The sequence below is a fragment of the Ctenopharyngodon idella genome, chromosome 16 (assembly GCF_019924925.1).
Source record: "Ctenopharyngodon idella isolate HZGC_01 chromosome 16, HZGC01, whole genome shotgun sequence".
In the NCBI taxonomy this organism is placed as follows: domain Eukaryota; kingdom Metazoa; phylum Chordata; class Actinopteri; order Cypriniformes; family Xenocyprididae; genus Ctenopharyngodon; species Ctenopharyngodon idella.
In genome coordinates, this window is record NC_067235.1 from 22,896,917 (window position 1) to 22,917,604 (window position 20,688).

The 20,688-nt window shown below is 37.0% G+C and overlaps 1 protein-coding gene across 5 annotated transcripts in view; it reads right to left on the reverse strand.

The window, feature by feature from the left end:
• Positions 1–20,688, reverse strand: part of sema6e (sema domain, transmembrane domain (TM), and cytoplasmic domain, (semaphorin) 6E) — a 154,843-nt gene that overhangs the window by 69,104 nt on the left and 65,051 nt on the right. For all 5 annotated transcript variants that reach the window (XM_051866641.1, XM_051866642.1, XM_051866638.1 and 2 more), the window contains one exon: positions 14,408–14,517. The gene's annotated coding sequence lies outside the window, so the exon portion shown is untranslated. The remainder of the gene's footprint in view (positions 1–14,407; positions 14,518–20,688) is intronic.

Consider the following 20,688-nt stretch of genomic DNA (forward strand, 5'->3'; position numbering starts at 1 on the left):
TATTTTAAAATGTAATTTTCAACAGCCATTACTCCAGTCTTTAGTATCACATGATACTTCAAGAAATCATTCTAACATGCTGATTTGGTGCTCAATTAACACTTATTATTATGTAATATGTTAAGAGTAAGTGTATAAATGTATATATATTTTTCAAGATTCCATAACGAATATTTTTTTTGGAAGAATGTAAAGGTTTTTACTTATTTACTTATTCAATTAAACAAACTCTTGTTGAGTTCGTTTAAGAGTTCGTTATATACAAACAAACCAAAAATTATTCAGACACTAGATATAATTTTGTATATATTTTTACTAGTGGGTGCAGGACACTATAGTTCATTTATGTAAGTGAGGAAGTAAACTGTGACATATATACCCAAAAATTCTTCATACAGTGGACTACCAGTAAAATTGATAAAAATTTGGAACCAAAAATTATTCAGACACTTTGACCTGACCATGTATTGCTTAAGTGTTATCTGACACAATTAAGATTAATTTTTTCTGACACAGTTTAACTCTGAGATCTTGTCGTATTTTATTACCATTTTTTTTTAAACTATAGTGAATAAACTGTAATAATGAATGAAATGTTCAAGGTGTCTGAATAAATTTTGTTGTGACTGTATATATAAGGGGTGTAACAGTACATGTATTTGTCCCGAACCGTCACGGTACTGACATCTCGGTTCGGTGCATACAAGACAACAAATACAGTCGGTCACAGGTGATCCACACTCCAATCCAGAAGAGGGCGCACACGGTAATGCAACACTGTTTGCTAACCGCCACAACAGGAAAAAGCGCAGCAAATTTTTAAACAGTATATTAAATTAAAAAAAATTTTAGAATAAAAATTAGAATGAAAATGCAAAAGGAATTTTAGCCAATTTAATCAATTTAATTATACAGTATATGCTAATGAAATTTCAAATCCCATCTCAAAACAGCATATATCAATATGTATTAATAAAAGCAAGCAAAATCTTATTTTGCTAAATAAACGAATCACTCAAATAGTATATTAACTTCTGAAGCCACTGTTTGCAGCGTTTGTTTTATTTCCATGAATAAAACACTGCTTATCACATTCACTGTGAATACAAGTAGTACTTGATGCCTGGTTCGGACACAGTGTTACAAATGTTCTGTGGAGAATGTTGCGGTTCATGCTCAAACATGTATTGTTGTGTATGTGTGCCGACAAGTATAGCTTCTCTTTGAAGTACAGTATATCTTCTCTACCTCACGCTGCGTTCTCCAATCCAAGCCTGCGCACTCTGAACTGAGACCAATCTGCCATTTTCTCCATCCAGTTCTAGCCCAAAGAGTATATTACAAGAGCAGCATTTACAGAGACCTCTCAAAGGCTTAGACTACACAGCTGTGTAAGAGACCCCTGCAGAACCGGTCATTAGGCCATATGGTCACAAGGTCAATTTCCCCTTAATAAACATCCAGTCAGCAACTCAACATTTAAAACACACCATCTGAAAGCTCCAGTATCAGCTATATAAAAAGCAACCAGCTACTTTTAATACTTTTTTAATGACTTTCCATGAGTTTTCTTTGACCTTCCAGTCATTTGTGTTAACTGGGTTTTTAGAGAAATTACAAAAGGTTGCAGGGCAGATATACAGTTCATTTAAAAGTCAGGCATCATATATTAAAATTAATCTGCGAAGTACATGAACATTATTATTTAATCATTCAGATACCAATATACCGATCAGGCTTGAAAGGAAAAAGAAAAGTTTTTTTTTTTTTTTTAAATACACTTTTTTCCTAAGTATTTCCTTTTGCCACTTTATCAGTTCTGTGATCTGAATATGTGAGTATAGATCAAACATAAACCTAATTTCAACTCAAATCTTAATGGCTTCAGACTGTTTCTGTCTGATCTCTCTCATGACAAGATGCCAGCTGGTGTCCCTGCCTTTAATCTGATTAATTGGAAACTATATGAGGTGGCACCTGGTCAAGAGTGAGGCCTATAGATGTGCTAACATCGAATTCTAATCACACGCTCAATGATGACACAGATTCTTCTGGTCTTCCAATGGGATAATCCCACATGTAATCCTAATCTCAATCTCCAACCATTAATCTCAATCCCAGACCTGATTAAAAGATCAAACGTGGCTCAGAAACCACTCTAATTAAGGCTCCCTCACTGTGGCATCCCATATCAATTTGCATTGTATATTAATATTTTGCATCTCTTCTACAATCTGTTAATTATCTAGAATCAGAACACACTTTAGCAGAGCTACAGAGAGAAAGAACCTACAACCAGATAGACCTTCAGTTTTATACAAAAAAAAAGAGAGAAAAATGTATCATTTACTCACCCTCACCATGTTTTGCATCATTGAAGGATGAATATGCACAAGCGCAAATGAGATTCTAAAAGATTTAGTATAAAACTGACAGATTTTGGTCTGTTTCTCACACAAAGCTATTGTAAGCCTTGACATATGAAGTATGAGTCACATGCTCTAGTTTATGGTGCTCTTTTCTCTTTTTTGACAGCTTGACAAGAAAGTAAATGATGACAGAATTTTCATTTTTGGGTGAACTGTTCCTTTAAGTGTTCTGCTAAAGGTTCCTGAACAGTGTATGTTAATGTGTTTGTGCATGTCTGAATGGAACAGACAGTGTGTGTGTGTGTGTGTGTTTAACGCCCTTGGTTTGGTGTCAGTAAGCGTGTGTGTGTTTGTGTGTATGTGTGATAAATGCACTCCGCTTGTCAGATTTGAGATTCTCATTAGTCTGAGCAAGAGGCATTGAGAGGCCATTACTCTTCTGCCTCACTGACGTGTGTGTGAGTGCGTGTTTTCAGCGACGTGTGTTGGTCTTCTAAAATGAGGAGGCAAAATCTGCACTCTGATTTTGGTTGTAAATTTCTAAAATTTGTAAATTTGTCACTTGTCAACAAGTAACCAATACCATAATTACTTTATTTTTACAGTATGTTCACATAATTATTATAATCAAATCACATAAAAATGTAAGCATTTTAAAAGTTTTTTACATTAAACCACAATAACTACAACAAATTAGTAAGTGAATTTGAATTGAATTGGCCACACCCCACAGGATGCTGAATTGCAATGACAGGAAGAGGAATTTACTGGATAGCAAATCAAAGAAATTCAACAGGTAACGGCATTCTGGGAAATTAAGTGTTCTTCCGTCCGGGTCCATGCCTCTGTCTGTAAAGACAGTAATAAAGTATTTAATAGTTATTAATAAAATATTTTTTCTAAAAAGTCATTCTTGACAAACCTTTTTTGTTAAAATACAGTTCTTTAGGTTATGAGTTGATATGAAATTTATGGAATTACATGATTTGATTTGCATTTCCAATTCAATTCCTGAATGTAAGCAGAATTAAAATGGACTCAAATTTCAAGAAATTTGTATAACATTTTTAGTAGACAATAAAAGTTTGTCAAGAAATTTGATGGTTTATAGTCTGGATGGATGGATGGATTCACTTTTGTGGACCAGAGAGGAAGAACAATTAATTAACTAGAATGCATTAACTGTTTTTTTTTTTTTTTTTTCTCTCTGCCTGTCATTCCATTTCAATGTTTTGTGGGGTGTGGCCAATTCAATTTAAATGAACATTCATGAATTGAAAGGGAGCCAATTAATCTTTTGCACAACCCTGTTGTGTTAGACACGGAGAGAGAGAGAGGAAGAAAGAAAGAAAGACAAGGCACAATCTACTAGAGTGCAGAATCTGTCTGTATAGAGTCATCCAAATTGAATCAATACATAAAGGCAGCGAGGCAGCGTCTGGTCACGACTGGGGTTTTAGTAGTGGCACCAGAAGTCATATACACACGGGTACAGAAACACACACACTGGCCATCTAAACACCGGCAGCAATTTTAAGACATCTCGATTTATAATGGCTTAGACTGCCACCATATCACTGTAACATGAAACTTACCGCAGACACACAGAAACTCAGCACGTACATTAGTCTGACACAGATACAAGCCCGTATCCCACAACCACCGACATCATTTACGGCCCTCAGATACGGCTCTCCCCAGAGAAAGCTCGGATCTATTGGCTCTCACGCTACACACAACACAGAGCTTATTTCCAATGAGAACGGAGGCAAGAATATGCTTTGAAATCGCAGCGATTGGGGACACAAGCCTGGAATTGGAATATTATGAAACACAAAGAAGAAAGGGGGGCATGGGGACACCGAAGAATACGAGCAACAAATCAATGAAAAGGAAAAAATAGACAGAGTACGAAACAGAGAATGGACTAGCGTGGTGCCGTGGTTAGAAATAGAGGCTATTTAGGGCTCGGCTGATATTTCTCAATCCTCCGCTGTTGCGTCAAGAGCAGACTGTTATGAGATACCGAGACGTTTTCCAGACTCTCAGGTGTGATGGATGGATATTTCAGCTAGTAAATATTGTACATGCTGGAGGTTGTATATTTTCCAGCGAGGACAATTCAAGTAGTTTGGATGGTCTTGCTGAGTCCCATGGATGTCATCCTCAGTGTCCAGAGCTAATTATATAGTAAGGAGGAGGGGATTGGAGCACAGTCAGACCTTGAGAAACACTCAGATCTCCAGAGTGCCGGTCCTATCAACAGATCAAAAGCCTGAGTCTTCCACAACACACCCTCGGGCGACGAGGGACCAATGGATGAAAACGAAACAGGCCGGTTGAGACCGCTATGAGGGCAGTGTATGTTACATATTCTTCTGTGGCACACTATAAAGCCAATTATATTTTCTCATTAAAATGTCAGATGTGCAACAGTGTTACTTCAGGGTTTTCTCAACGCAACTGAGTGAAGTTCAGCGACCACAAAGAAGTACTTCAAGACTTTCAAACTTTCTCCATTGTTATTGTTCCTTGCGGTTTTCTCTCAGTGTTAATTAGGGCCGAAACAAGTAGTTGTGATTATCGACAATAAAATCTGTCAGCATTTGCATTGTCAAATAGTTGTTCTCATGTGACCTAATGTAAAATATTTTTAAACTCAAAACACAATTTAACAAAAGGAGTGCTGTAACTCAAGAGCCTGATGTAGCCGGATATAGTCCAGACATGCTCTAAAGAAAACATCACAGTCCAAATTATGTAAATAAAAAAAAAAAGTGTAGAGAAAAAATACAGACTAAAATGTTGTCATATGCACTACATATAAGATAAAGGAAACACTCCAGCATTTACCCCAGCTGGGTAAATATTATAAAATATTACATATTTTATTTTAAATTTAGTAGAAATATTATATTTAGTAGATGTTTTATATTTAAAGAATGGAAAATCTTATCTACTTAAGAGTGGGATGTGAAATATACTGAATTAAACATTCATAAAAAAAAAAAAAACTAAAATATTTATACTTGTAACATCTAGAGTCACACTAAAAATAAGAAAATGTTGAGCATAAATTTACAATGTTTAAGAATCATTTCATAATAGGATTCAGGAGAATATAGTTTTAAAGTATTAAAGTTCTGAGAATAAAAGTCATAACATTATGAGATTAGAGTACAATATTTTAAGAAATTAAAATAATTTATAATCTCATAATGTTACAACTTAAAAATTTGATGACTTCATTCTTGTAGGCCTACTATGAGATTACTCTCTATACATTACCACTTTATTATTTTAAATCTGGATTTAAATAAAAAACACAAAACATCATCATATAATTTAGTGACAGTCTATTAAATGATATTTCCAGAAGATGGTTTTATCTTCTTGACATGCCTAATAAAACCTCTCTTCTCAAGACTAAAAAGAAACTCAAGGCAAAATCAGAAAAGTCAATTAAAACTGTTAAATTAGTTGCCAAATATTTGATTAATCATTAGATTATCAAAATAATCATTAGTTGCAGTGCTAGTGTTTATCAGTATTATCAAAGAAGCTTAGCTGCACCTCTTCAGTACACCAAATTCCAAAGTTCAATAAGACGTTGTATGAGGCATCCAGGGGTCTGGTTATGCCCTAAATAGAGTTAATACATCTCTTGCCAATTATTTTGGACCCTGGGCCAAGTCTAAAAGTAGAGTGCTATGTTTTATTCTGCTTATCTATGGAAACAGTTCAGGTCAATCAGATAGCCAGGCCCGATTGACATTCTATAAGAAAAAAAAAACCTTCTTTTGGTGTGAAATGTGAATAATGCAAATGCCCCGGGCCACCTTTATCTGTGGTCCAGGTCGAGGGAGTCCAGTGTTATTAAAGCAGCACTGTGACTGAAGTAGAATGTCAATGGAAGCATCGCACGTTACCTGCTGCAAGATTTACCTTACATTAAACAGTGTGAGACCACGCTTCGACTCACTCGCGCTCGCACACCGGCTCCATGAATATTATAATGTGACCCGTTGGGCATAAACACAGTGAGAGTAGCAGAGGAGTGAAAGGCCTGGCTGCCAGTTCGATGTCTGGTCCAGCCGCATGGACACCACTTCGTGGAAGCTTTTATTTGGATTTCTGAATTGTGCTGACAGGGAAAGCACTGGCAAAAGCATGTCAGCGAGGGCCAGAGGCCTGACAGCGAGTGCGCGTCAATGTGTGTGGATGAATGCGATTGCAATTGCTCTCACGTGTTGTGCGATTGAAAAAAGACAGACAGAGGAGAGATAAGGGGAGGGCAGGAGGTAAGAGTGATTCACTGTGTCTCTATCGTACAATTATCAGATGAGAGGGTGTGAATGTCTCACACTCAGGCCAGAACCCTTTGCGAATAAAAAGCACTTCTCCATGTCTAATACGCACATTAATCACAAGCTTCTGTTGCTCTTCTGAGCCCCTTTGTTAACACTTTACACGGTGTTAACAAAGGAGTTCAAAACCATTGTTTTTAAGCAGACTAACACGATGGTGGATGTAAAAAACACTTAAAAGATAAATGATTGATTAGTTGCATGACGTTAAATGAATAATGCATCACTCTGTGGTGGTTTATAAACCTTAGGTAATACATCTCACTAGCGAAGAATTTCAGCTTTCTTAACGTACACTCGTACCCCGCTCGCCACAGCTCAATTTGCAGTATCACAGCTGCCATCTAACCCTCTGCAGGCATCTGAAATGGCATCTCGCTTCGCTTCCACAGCATTCGGCGAAGACCGGGAGGAGTTGAGAATCATCACATCCCTGGGAGGAGAGGAGGAGGGGAGGGACATCCAGCTAAATGCATTTATCTGCTGTTGGCAGCTTTTCAAGCCCACAGCTGAGGCGAGATCAGACAAGAGCGAGTGTTAGCGATCCCTTCGTGGCCCGATATGCGGGTCATTCCCGTTATGGAGTACACTGTCATGTTCCCATCAGATACAATGTTCAAAAGTTTAGGGTCGATAAGATTTTTTAATGTTCTTGAAAGAAATGCTCACCAAAGCTGCATTTATTGATCAAATATGCATTTATTGAATCAAATGTTATAGTAATATTGTGAAACATTATTGCAATTTAAAAAAAAAAAAAACTTCTATTCTATTCTAATGCATTTAAAAATGTAATTTATTCCTGTGATGGCAAAGCAAAATTTTCAGAAGCCATTACTCCAGTCTTCATTGTCACATGATCCTTCAGAAGCTGATTTGGGGCTTATTTCTTATCATAAATATTGAAAACTGTTGTGCTGCTGAATATTTTTGTGTGAACAATACAACATTGCCATCACAGGGATAAATAAAACTTTAAAATATATTAAAATTAGGGCTGCATGATATATCGTTTTAGCATTGAAATCGCGATGTGCGCATCCGTGATAGTCACATCGCAGGAAGTGCGATGTCAAGCAGCTATAGGGATCGTTAATCTGTATGGACCAGACACCACCGTTCAAAAGTTTGACCATCATTACAATTAAAGTTTATCATTTGAATGTGTTTTAGGTCCTGTCAGTTTAAACATTCAAGCGATTTTAAACCATTTGAGCGCACAAAGATGCGAATGCCGTTCTCTTCCACGTCTATTTGTGCCTGAATGGACACATGCATGCAAAAAAATTGTGAAAATGCACATAAAACATTGAATATCCTCGTAAACACATTTGCTTATGGCTTAGGTGAACTAAACAATTGAGAAAGAAAACCAGATATGTAACAGTATTTTGGATCTGCGCATTCGGTCTTAAAGTGACAGCAGCCTAATATTCCTGCTGCTTTCTGTGTCATGAATGTTAATCAAACAACAAAAGACAAAAAGTAGTCACTTTTATAGTTTTAACACAGATTAATTATATTTAATAAAGACTGCAGTGTTATTTTACATTTGATTATTCAATTTCTGTACCTGAATACTGTTAGACTTACCTGAAAAATATACATTTATTATATTTATAGATGCTTGTAATTTGTTCATTATTTTCTATACATATTCACTCACCTACAAAAATCACCTCAATCATCCTAGAATGAGTAATTCTTTCCAAATAGAGCTATTCAAGCCATCTGGTAAATTTTTTTCATATCACAATATATAATCGCAGAAAAACAAAATGTCGCAATGTCAGTTTCCAATATCTTGCAGCCCTAATTAAAATAGAAAATCATTATTTAATAAATAATATTTCACAATATTAGTTTTTTTCTGTAATTTATTTATTTATTTATTTTTTAGAAAATGCAGCCTTTGTGAGCATAAGAGAGAAAAAAAAATCTTATCGACCCCAAACTTTTGACCGGTTGTGTTTGTTGCGTGTATGTTGTTGAGAGGCAGGATGTGTTATGAAGCTTTTATGCCATGGAGACAAAGTAGAAGAGGAAGCCAGACACAAATCAAGTAGTGAAGCGTTGAAGAATAAGAGAGAACTTGACAGATCAAAGAAGAGAGATCAACCAATCAGAAAAGTTCTCTAGGTCTTCAGACATCCTTCCACCTGAAGAGAGTGAGACAGGTTCTGTCTGGGTTGGAGAGTGAGACGGTCCTATCGAATGCACTTCAGGCGGTATAACTCTGGGTTGTGGCGCTCTTCTCACAGAGAGGAATTCTCTGTCCTTCATGGTGAGATTTAGAACCAGAGGAGACACTAATGACTCACTGAGGTTTGTGGACGTTTTAAATAAAGCAGAAGAGTTTGAGTAATGACAAAATCCTGCATTCGACATCTCTTGACAAACATCTGAGCGGAGTTACCGCACATATATCCAGGCAAGATTAAAATTGAAAACAGGTTCAGGGTTTGGTTTTCGCCTAGATTCACGAAGATTCACACATCGACACACAACACGGTTTGTCTCTGTCTCTATGGTGGTTGCAAATGCCCCAAAGGAGGAGTGTGAGAGACATCCAGGACTGACAGACCTGATCCTGGATCAGCAGTGGGTGAATCCCGACGGATGCGTCGCATCAGAAGATCAATATAGCACTTAATGCTGTACTGTTGCTGAATAACAATGGGTTGTGAGAAAGCTTTTTACTCACCACCTCCCAGCTGATACCAGCTACAGCTCATAATTACTTTAGCAGACTGTTATGGGTGCTATATGTCTGGAAAGATGTTGCAGGAAGGTTGCAAAGAGCTTTCGATTATATCTCAGTCAGGTCTTACGAACGTTTTTGTAGGCATGCTGCAAGATCTGTAGTAAAATAAACTCAAATCTTATTAAATTGAAACAAGCTCAGTATTATTTAGCTAGAGAACTACCACACTTTTCACAGGAATGTCTATATTCATCAACAGGATTCAGGTGAGTTGGGGGTTGCTCTAGGGAGCTACTTCAAAACCATCACACGCGGGTTTACATTAGGGGCTTGTAATTTCAGCATTTACACATGGAAGGGCAAGCACTGACCCAAACGAAATGAGAAGAATATTGTCTGTAATTTCATTTTCTATGTTGAAGTCATGAGCCAAAATGAACACCAACTGACGAATGAGAGTAAAAATTGGCTTTGGATTTACAGGTAGTTTGGGAACCAAGAATTTAAGAATGATAGTTTCACACTTAGTATTGTTGTTACATTCACAATTCAAATAAAAGGCATATAAACCATCTGCTAAAAGACATGTCATGACTCTTTTACCATTAAAATTCAGTTTATCTGATGCTTCTATATGTATTTCCACTAGAACTCCATATGGAAACACTTATGTAAATGATTCCACACATTAATAATTTAAGATAATTAAATGTTCATATGTGATTCATCTAAATTAAACATGTCAAAAAGTTTGTTGATCCCAGATATACACTACAGAATTGACACCATTTAATTTGTCATGAATGAAAATCAGGCAATGTTGGGAAGCAAGTACAGCACGTTCAATACTGTTGTTGTCATGTTGCATAATGGATGATGATCGTTCACCCAACGAGACATTGAAAACACTTTTTGTTCATTCGTTCAGCTGAACGATCAACAGTATGGCATATTGAACATACTATACTTCAGTCCCTAGCAGCCACCGTTTCAAAGATACCAAAATAATATGGCATTTACTTTGACTAAAGTCTATAGCTGGATGAAATTCAACATCTCTTGAGATCTTTTATAAGCTCAGTTAATAACTTCTCTCTCAGCCAGTGTGGATTTGCACAAAATGGTCCATATTATAAAATTTTCAGTCTATGTCATAAAATGTGTCAAAGTGACTGGTTATAATCCAGTGGTTGCCCATCACTAGTGTCATGACAAGACAGGAGGAGGAGCAGCAGTGTGGATTACAGAGGTATGGTGTGTGTGTGTGAGTTGTTTGGGTATCTATTAGGATTACAGAAGCAAGACGTGTGTGACTCTGGAGGATATAATTCTGTCAGAGTCAGAGTTCTGCTATGGGGTCACCCCTCCTTGGAGCCATCTGCTTCCTCCTGCCTGTTAGTCTCAGGGCACTGAAGCTCAGAACTCAAACAGGCCCCGGGGGACAAACACACACGCATAAATACACCGAAAATAACTAGACGCTGGTGGTTAGGAACCAGGAAGTGATTCCTGAGTGCCAATCTGCTGGTGAAAATGGGAATTTAACCCCAAGCTTTTCCTGTGCAGCCAAGTGCTTCCCTGTTGAAGCGTAGAGGAACCAATCCGGTGATTAGGTTTGTGTAGCCGACCCAGAGTTTGCATGAATCCTACTGTGTGTAAGGCACTTTAAATGCACCCTTAAAGGGATAATTCAGCTCAAAAACTTCAAAAAACTCATCATTTATGCATCCTCATGTAGTTTAAAGCTTGTATGACTTGCTTTCTTCTGTGGAAGACAAAAGAAGATATTCTAAAGAATGTCAATGTTGTTTTGGACCCCACAGACTTTCATTGTATGGACAAAAAAAGTCTTCAAAATATCTTATTTTGTGCTTTGCAGAAGAAAACCAGTCATACAGGTTTTAAACTACATGAGGATGATTAAATAATGACAGAACATTCATTTTTGGGTGAACTATCCCTTTAAGTAAAGACTAAATCTCTAATTATTTCAGTTATGCATTATCATTCCAAGCCAAATCATTATAACAGGGTTTTTCAGTCACAGAGAACCAGAGAGAATATGTGGAATATGCTATTGTAGACTTTAAACAGCACACATACAGTCCAATCATTGTATTCAAGCCTAAAGTGCCGTTCCAGATGACTGCTCAGAAATTTCCTTTTCGCTGGGTGAGATTTTGCTATTCATTGTAGCCCCGCTGTGGTGGGCAACAATGAGGCAAAATGAGTCAGAGTATTAGATGGTCACAGAGTCATAAAGTCACAAGGCCAGAGAGTGAATTGGTTATCTGCTGATCACAGCAATAAAAGATCGAGAAGCCACACTTCTCACATTGCAGAAAATCACACTCACTATACGTTTGAATGTGTGGTAACAGAGACGAGAAGAGAAAAGGTATTCATCCATCTCTTAGACCCTGTTTACATCCGGTTTTAACTTCCAACTCTGGCCAGCTGTAAATACAGTGAACCGACGCATCCTGGTCAATTGGTTCACTGAACGCATTGGAGGTCGTCACTGCCACACATGGTCATGGATATAGAGTGTAAACACTAATGCATCCAGTCAGTGAAGGACCGCCTACTCATGTAACATGTAATCACTGCAAGACATTTGGGGAAAACATGCCAAAACAAGGTTTTTACATTCTCCGCCAACAAGCTATAGCTTTAAAGTCAACATGAAATGATATTCACAAACCCATTTTACTTCTGTAATATGACATTTCAGAGTTAAGAAAATTCAGTGAGAAATGTCAGATATATGGATCTGTAGAAATGTAGGATCTGATTTTTTTTTTCTATCAGAAATTGATTGAAAAGGGAGTTTTCCATACCAGAATGGAGCCAGAAATTAATTTAAGGAATTGTGGATGACTATTTCCATATTAAAATACTGCAGGTGCTCATTGGTTGAAACATTAGTGGCCTTGGAGATATCAGCAGACAAGCTCAGTTATTTTAGTGGCAGAGAAAGTTATTATATTTTGATAAAAGACTATAAAAACATTTTTGTCTTTGGAATAACATGCTCGATTAAATGTAGGCCTATACAAAATGACCAGGAATTTAAAGAAAAGAAGGTCTGTTTTGATTTAAAAATAATACAACCTTACAATTGGATATAATTACCAAAAAAGAACAACAACAACAACAACAAAAAGTCATACATTTACATGCACAAGCATCTGACTAATCTAAACTACTTAGAATTCGTTTTGTTCTCAGTTCATCACTGGCATTCACCCCATCAGAGTGAAAAAAAAAAAAAAAAAAAAAATCTACATTTGTAAGCTTTCTCACCTGACCTTTCACAAAGTTGGTATGTGCCTTTCCAGTGGCATGTTTCCAGACCTGCAGGGCTCAGCTCTATACCAGATCATCAACAATACACTGAGAACCTCCGGGATAAACAGTATGATGCAATTTGACTGAATACCACTCCGAGTGATTCTCTGTGGCCATCAATGACCTTTGGATGAAAATGCGGATTCCAGGACAAAAGGGAAGGATAGAGAGAAATCTAGAATGAGAGTGCTTACACTGTTGTTTCTGCTCAGAGGACAGCAGCAGGGAAGAGAATGAGGGAAAGAGTGAATGAACAATGGTGCTGCTCAAATGATGTGAGGGCATGTCAGTTTTAGTCAGAACCAAGCATTTGACCAGAAAAACAAAGGTCATTTCATTGTACACCAAAAATCCATCATAGATTCCTTTTAAGAGTGGACGATATGACCAAAATCTTATATTAAACAAGTAGTTTTACATCACGGTAATGGTCTCATGTTTTAGCTATTTGTGCTAGAAATTCAACCCCAAAACTAATTATTTATGAAATAACCATGTTAAATATAACCCGTTTCCACCTCAGAATAAAAAATAATTTTGAGATTTAAAAAAAGTGTGAATTATGAGAAATAAATTCATATCAGTCATATTATAGTGATATATAGGAACAATTTACAAGAAATAAACAGTTGCAATTATGAGAAATAAAAAAAATAAAAAGTGAAGCGAGATACATACTGTGAGATACAAAGTTGCAATTACTAGAAATATTTTGCAATTGTGAGATTATTATTATGAGAAACAAGAAAAGGAATAAAGTAAAATAAGCCAAATTGCGAGATATAAATTCACAATTACAAGTCACAATTATGAGAAATAAACTCATATTAGTCATATTATAGTGAGATACAGTAACAAATTAGGAGAAATACAGCCAATAATGTGAGACAAAAAGTCACTGCGATATAGTCACAATTGTAAAATAAAGTCATAATGTGGGATATAAAGTCACAATTATGAGAAATAAAGTCAAATTGTGAGATATTAAGTCAAATTGTGAGATAAAGTTGAAAAAAAAAAAAAAGCAATTATGAGATATAAATTTACAATTATGAAAAATTACAATACCTTTTTGTTTATATTTTTTATTCTGAGATGGAAACAGGCATCTACATACTCCAGTAATGTCTATTAGATAATAATCCAGTGACTTCAATACTCTAAAAACGAAAGGGATGTCATTTGATGATGTCACAAGCATCGCTTTTTATAACGGAGTATAAAAATGTTCCCATTTATACTGTTATAAACGGCATAGCAGAATCTGTACCAGCTGCTACCGATATACTGTATACTGTCATATTACCAAACCTCTAAAACAATGGACTAATGTAGTAAATTGGATCCAATCAGATCTGTATCTCAGATGCCTGTCAGTCACGTTTCCTTAACAGCGGACGCAATCCAGCTAGCGTGGGTTGCATCAGATCTGACAGGTCGATCCGCGTTTGTTAGTTCTGCTGATCTCTAACTGATGCTGCTTCTCTGTAAACTGCTGTGTCTACAATTGATTTTGTCTGCCATGACGAAGAGAGGAAATACGAACTGGCGTGTCCATGATGACAGGCAGGAAACCTGAATCACTGTAAATAAAGAGAGACAAATTCAAAACTCACTGTTATCTTTTCAGGAGAAGAGCAGTGTTGGAAACGCTTTAGCTCTCACTGGTGTCCACGAGTGTAGATGGCGACACCCACAAAGACGAAAGATATTTTCAGTTTAGATCCTGTGAGAGAGACAGAGGAAAAAAAGAAACAGACAAAAGGCACATTAATATATTTGGATCTGGCTGTGTTGGAGATTTGTAGACTAATAACTGCTGGTTTGTAGGTGACTCATGTTGGCAGGAAATGTGAACCGGCCAGTGACCCGTGACAGAGGAAGATTCAGAACTCACCACTGGTCAAGAAAAAAAATCCCTCTTACGCTTGTGCTTTAAAAACACTCTCTCATAAACACACACGGCGTAACTCTAAACAGGACCAGATGTTTCTGCTTGGGAGCTGAACTCCCATCTGTGTGCGGAAAAAAGAAAGCAACAGCAACTTTCCATTCATTAACCCGCTTCTGTCAAAAAAAAAAATGGCAGGAAAATCATGGTGGCAATTTGTGTTTAATACACAAGATGTACTGCAACTCTATGTATTTCTATATCTATCTATCCATCCATTAACCTCATGCGGTTCCTTCAATAGGGGAACATTAAACTTTAATAGAGGGTTCTTATACATTGTAAAAAAGAAATGGTACAATTCGTGAGACTGTGAATCACAAATTCAATTAACCGACTGTGGAATTCCATACTCCTGCATCTTTTAAAACCCCTGGTGAGGTTGGGGGGTGACTGGCTGGATTTCCCGGAATACATTCGTGCAAGGCTATCACATTCTGACCGCAGTTAGCCCTGTGAACCGCTAGTGAGTTATCGTACGTGGCTCAGGCATTTAGCCCTCTCACCCTTCTCTTTCCATCACTCACCCTCCCTACGTCCCACCCGGGGGGTTGAGGGGTGAGGGAGGGGTGAACAGTCATTGCTCACAAGCCTGAAACTTGTGTCTGAACTCAACCATTTATATTACGCTACAGAGGACAGGATGAACAAAACAAACGAAAATACACACAGATCTCTTGTCCAGAAAATGTAACTATCAATATATCAAGCTTTCGGTCCATATGTGGCACTGGAAATCTGATGGACTTTTCTGATCCATCTGTTTTTCATTAAGGTTGTTTAAAAAAAAAGTATGCTAATGCACATGATATAGCCTATTGTAACAATTTAGGAGAAATAAAGCAGATATTGTAAAAGCATTTGAGATATAAAATCATAAATGTGAAATAAGATCATATTATGAGATATACTGTACAGTCGCAATTATGAGAGTTGCAATTATGTGAAGTAAAAAGTCAACAAATAAATAAAATAAAAAGTGAAATTGTGTTATATATAAAATTACAAGAAATCGTTTACAATTGTGAGTTATAAAGTTTGCAATTATCAGATATAAATTTACAATTAGGAGAAATAGTGACTACAGTATACCTATTTTTACTAGGTTAGCAACTAGGTTAGCAACAGGCTTCCACATAATTTAGTAATGTTGATTCGATAATCTAGTGGTTTCAATATTTTTAAAAATAAAATAAAACTAACTTATGAACCTGGCACGCTAATGCACATTTGTGTCAAACAAAGCACTTTAAAACCATGATTTAACCCAAAATATAGCACAACCTTCTTGCTTTTATAAAAGTTAAAATTAAAATTGCTCTATTATAAAAACTTAATTTTTCATTAGAACAATATTTTAAAAGCTAGTCAAGTCAAATCACCTTTACTTACATAGAGCTTTATACAATACAGATTGTTTCAAAGCAGATTTACAGTGATAAACATGAAAGTAATGATTCAAACAGAATTCAATTCTGCTATAAAGCAGCTTTAAACAGACAATAGTAAACAGTAAATCAGTTCAGTGTTTATTCAGTTGGGTTCAATAACTATGTAAAGTTAATCAATTATGGAATGAGTTAATTTCATCTATACTGTTTTCTCTAGAGCTGGTTTAATGTCATCATTCAGCTCAGTTCAGTCCTCATCCAATAGTGTCAGTGCAGTTAAATCAATAGTATTGCTGAATAATAAGTGTCCTCAACTAAGCAAGTCAAAACACGACAGTGGCAAGGAACCCAAAGTCCATCGGTGACAGAAATGGAGAGAGAGAGAGAGAGAGAGACAGAGAGAGAGAGAGAGAGAGAGAGAGAGAGAGAGAGAGAGAAGACTCAGTCAGGGTCCAGTTCTCCTCTGGCCAGACAAACCAAAATGGTGGGGTTTAATTCCATGCTGCATTACAAGTCAGATTGTAGATTGATATCATTCACAATATTTCATCTACTTCCTTCTGCTTGAAGATAAGGATACATGATTACACCATCATTTGGTTGGAGGGGAGTTGAAGCTGACCATAGGGGGCTGTGCAGGGGACTTGTCTAGTTCTCATGGTCTTCGCTGAGGATCTGTGCCGATGGCGGTCTAGAACAAATACTGCTTGACATGTAAACATACCCAGTGCTAAGGCTAAAAGTGAACCTCTATGGGTGCAGTGATATACATAGTAGCTAAACGAACAGGCGGTTAGCATCATAGCTAGTATTGTACGTTTCAGCACGGCTGGAACATTGTATTGACCAATCTATGATGTGAATTATCAGTGTTGGGAAAGTTACACGTCATTTATAATTTCTACGGATATTTTTCACCTTCTGTCAAAGCTGAACTGGATTTATACACAGACACACTTACTGTATCCTGTGTTTATGCCTCACTGTGGAGGGTACAACCATAGTTCATTCTTGTTTGGCCCGGTGGATGTCATTGGCTCTGTGAATAAGCCAATCCATCAAACACAGTTCATTTGAAATGAAGCTAATGTAACTCTCCAAGCATGAAGTTACACTGCAATAAAATCAATACGGACTGTGGTTGGAGTGTTTCAGTTTTGAAATATGAACTCAAGGATAAAAAAAGACAATAATGTAGAAACTCTAAGAAGCCAGTACATCCCCTTTTGGCTAAATTACACATTTAATCTCAGTATTTGTGTGTGCGCTGTGATTTACTGGCAGTCTTTCTGTGGTCCCAGCATTCCCTCTCACGAACTAACTCTGGGTCAGTGATCTAGTCATTAGATTCTAATGGTCATGACAGTATCCGAGCTCTACTGCATCTTGAAAGAATCTAATTCTATCAATTCAATCCAAAGTCTATTACGTATTTCTCAAGAGCTCTCTCTTTGTTGTGACATAGTTGCACTTGTTACAGCTTATGCGAAGGGTGGTCTTAAAAGGGACAGTTCACTCAAAAATGAAAATTCTACCATAATTCACTGCCGTTCTAAATCTGTTTGACATTATTTCTTCTGCAAATCACAAAAGAAAAAAACAAAAGAAAAAATACAAAACTAAAATTACCATAAAATTAGTCCATACTGGTTTATAATGGCTTTAAAAAGACATGAGGATGAATAAATAATGAGATTTCTAACTTTTTGGGTAAACTGTACCTTTAAATCACCTCTGGATCAGACTACTAATCCAGTAAATTGTGTGTTTGCGTGTTTGTAATAAATAAATCTCAGCTGAGTGTCAGCTGTTTATGTTCTACAATGTGATTAGTGTCCTAAAAAGTAGGCTGGTCTAGACACACAGAGTTGCTGTTGTTGTTGCAAATGCACTCAGAGACACTGCTGACCAGAATTAGGCTTAGGATCAAGATTAGATTGAAGGTTTGGGATCATTTTTCATTTAAGCAACATGAGATTTAGAAGCACAGTGTTGGGTTGAGATTAGGTTATGATTATTACTAGAGATCTGTATAGGTTTATGATTATTGGTTAGATTTAGGGTTGAGGACATTGAGGATTATGGCTTTGTTTGGAGTCATGGCTGCTGGCATTACGCAATTTCCAGAGAGCCAATTTATATAAAAACAAAAAACAAAACTCATTTTGTCTCCACTATAAACTCATCCCCAGCATCACTTAGAGGTCTATATGGATTAAGTTTTAAAATGTACTGAACATTTGGCATTAGAGCCTTGAGCTGAAAACCATTGATTTCAATAATTTAAGGCTGGCTAAACAGTTATATAACCTCTAACTTGTGTGACATTTGGAAACGCTTCATTACATTTCTTTTCTCTTAAATGGAACAATTTACAAAAAAACAATCAGACAACAACAACAAACGTCTAACCAATCAGCATTAGGGTGCGTAGGATGGTTGAGGAGACAGAACAAAAAGCTAGAGATTTGGAAGAAAAAAAAAAAAAAACTGCAGAAAGAGAGATGAGACAATACAAAAGAGTTCAAAAGAATATCACTGGAATGAAGGTTTATGACTGGGCAAGCGTTTTAGGACACGCGTTAATATTAGAAAAGCTTTCTAGCGCTGGAGAGAGCTAAGTGGGAAGGCCTGAAAACAGACACGGAGGCTGCTTCACATGTGAGTAACAATGGGTTTCAGTGTCATTGAGCTGTTGTGCTGTTGGCGACTAACAACAAACTCTTGTTTGTATTTACTCTTGTGTACTGTACATTCATTTTTTGTGCTTGTCATTCGTTCATCATCTGCACTTTATTTTTCATGAAGCATTTTGAAGCAGACATCCACTCTCGCACTGCATGCGTAACAGTGGCCAGCTAGTGAGAATTATGCATGTAAACCACTGCGCACAGACTGAATGTGGTGTTTAGCGTCATTGCCAGTGCACTAGCCTTCCCTGCCAGCAGCGATCGGGCCGGGGTTCAGGACCGACTCGGAGCAGGGTGGTTAGGATTGGAGGGTGAGTTTTGGAGGCGGAGCAATGAAGAGAGGGGTGGGTTTGTTTGGGTTGATTTCAAATATCAACAATGTCCAACAGCATTTTTGAAAATCTACTTGCCCCACCTTTAAGAGATATTCTGTGAATAATATTAAATTTCGGTCTGTTAATTGCATAAATAAAATCACTTTAATTTTTGAAATAACGTTTCTTTAAGAGGAAATTGGTGGCTTTAGATGTAAAATTTAGTGCACAGTTCATGTGGACCTCTTTTAATTTCCATTTTACTTTCATTATATGGAAAACAGCCACCATTACATTCTTCAAAATTTCCCAAGATAAATTACAGAATTTGCATTTTTTAGGTGAACTGTTCCTTTAAATCTAAAACACATACCTTACCTGCTTACTCTTTACTGCTACACAAAAACATTTTTACCAATCTGTGGACACAGTGCATGTGTCCCACATATCTTTTTTTTTTTTTTTTTTTACCCCATCTCTTTTTTTTTTTTATTTCGCCTCTCTGTTTGGTGATGAATTGTCCCTGGTCTCCAGGAATGAATCTGTTAATAATTCAGACCAGGCTCTGGCATTGACCATTAGAGCCGGGAGGCAGAACTTTCAGCTGATAGATCACTAATCAGATTAATCGCTGTCTTTCAGTGGGGAAATGAAACAGAGTGAGGGACCACGCAGTGCATGGTAATGTACTGGACCATCTAGAACACTTCGCCAGCAAACGCTTTCAATTACGGCAAGCAACCACCTACAGCTTTAGAGAACATTGCCCATGATTGAGTATTCAAGCAGCGATCCTACCATTAGCCAAACACGGTGAAAATATTATCCTACTAGATGTTGGTTGCACAAGATGCGCTTGACTAATTTGTGCACCGATGGATGTGACTAATGCCTGTTCCAGACAAAAACATACATAAATCGCCGCAGTTCAGATAAACTAGTCAGAACTCCATGCAACTAAACATGATCTTCCGTACATTCAACTCATGTTCAACAGCTGTAATTTGACTCTAAATGAAGTGTTTTTAGGCTCAAGTAAGTATGTGTTTTTTCCAGCTGAGCTCAGGAACGCAGGTTGTTTATATCAAGGCCAAACTATCTAATTTCACCTGAGCTTAACATTGATTTGCCTGCAAAATTATGTTATCTTTTCCCGGGTTCATGTTCAGATGTTGCCCGCGGTAGCGGCTAACGACAAAGTCATGAGTTTGGTGGGTTGATTTGTGTGTCCAACTAAGCTGATGCCAGATGAATTACACAAATTAGAGTTCACCATGGAGTGGAAATACTGATTAGTCACAGTCTGCTGTGAGTCTCGACTATACACGCGCACTGATAATAGATTATACAAACATCCAGCAGAGCTTAAAGACAAAGATCACCCAAAAAGTGCAAATTCTGTCATTATTTACCCTCTTGTCCTATCCAAATCCGACAACAGAAATAAACACCATAAAAATTAGTCCATATGTCTCATGCGCATTTCAAGTCTTCTGAAGCATAAAAGTAGCATATATTCAGTACTATTTACTTTACACTATTCAGGCACAA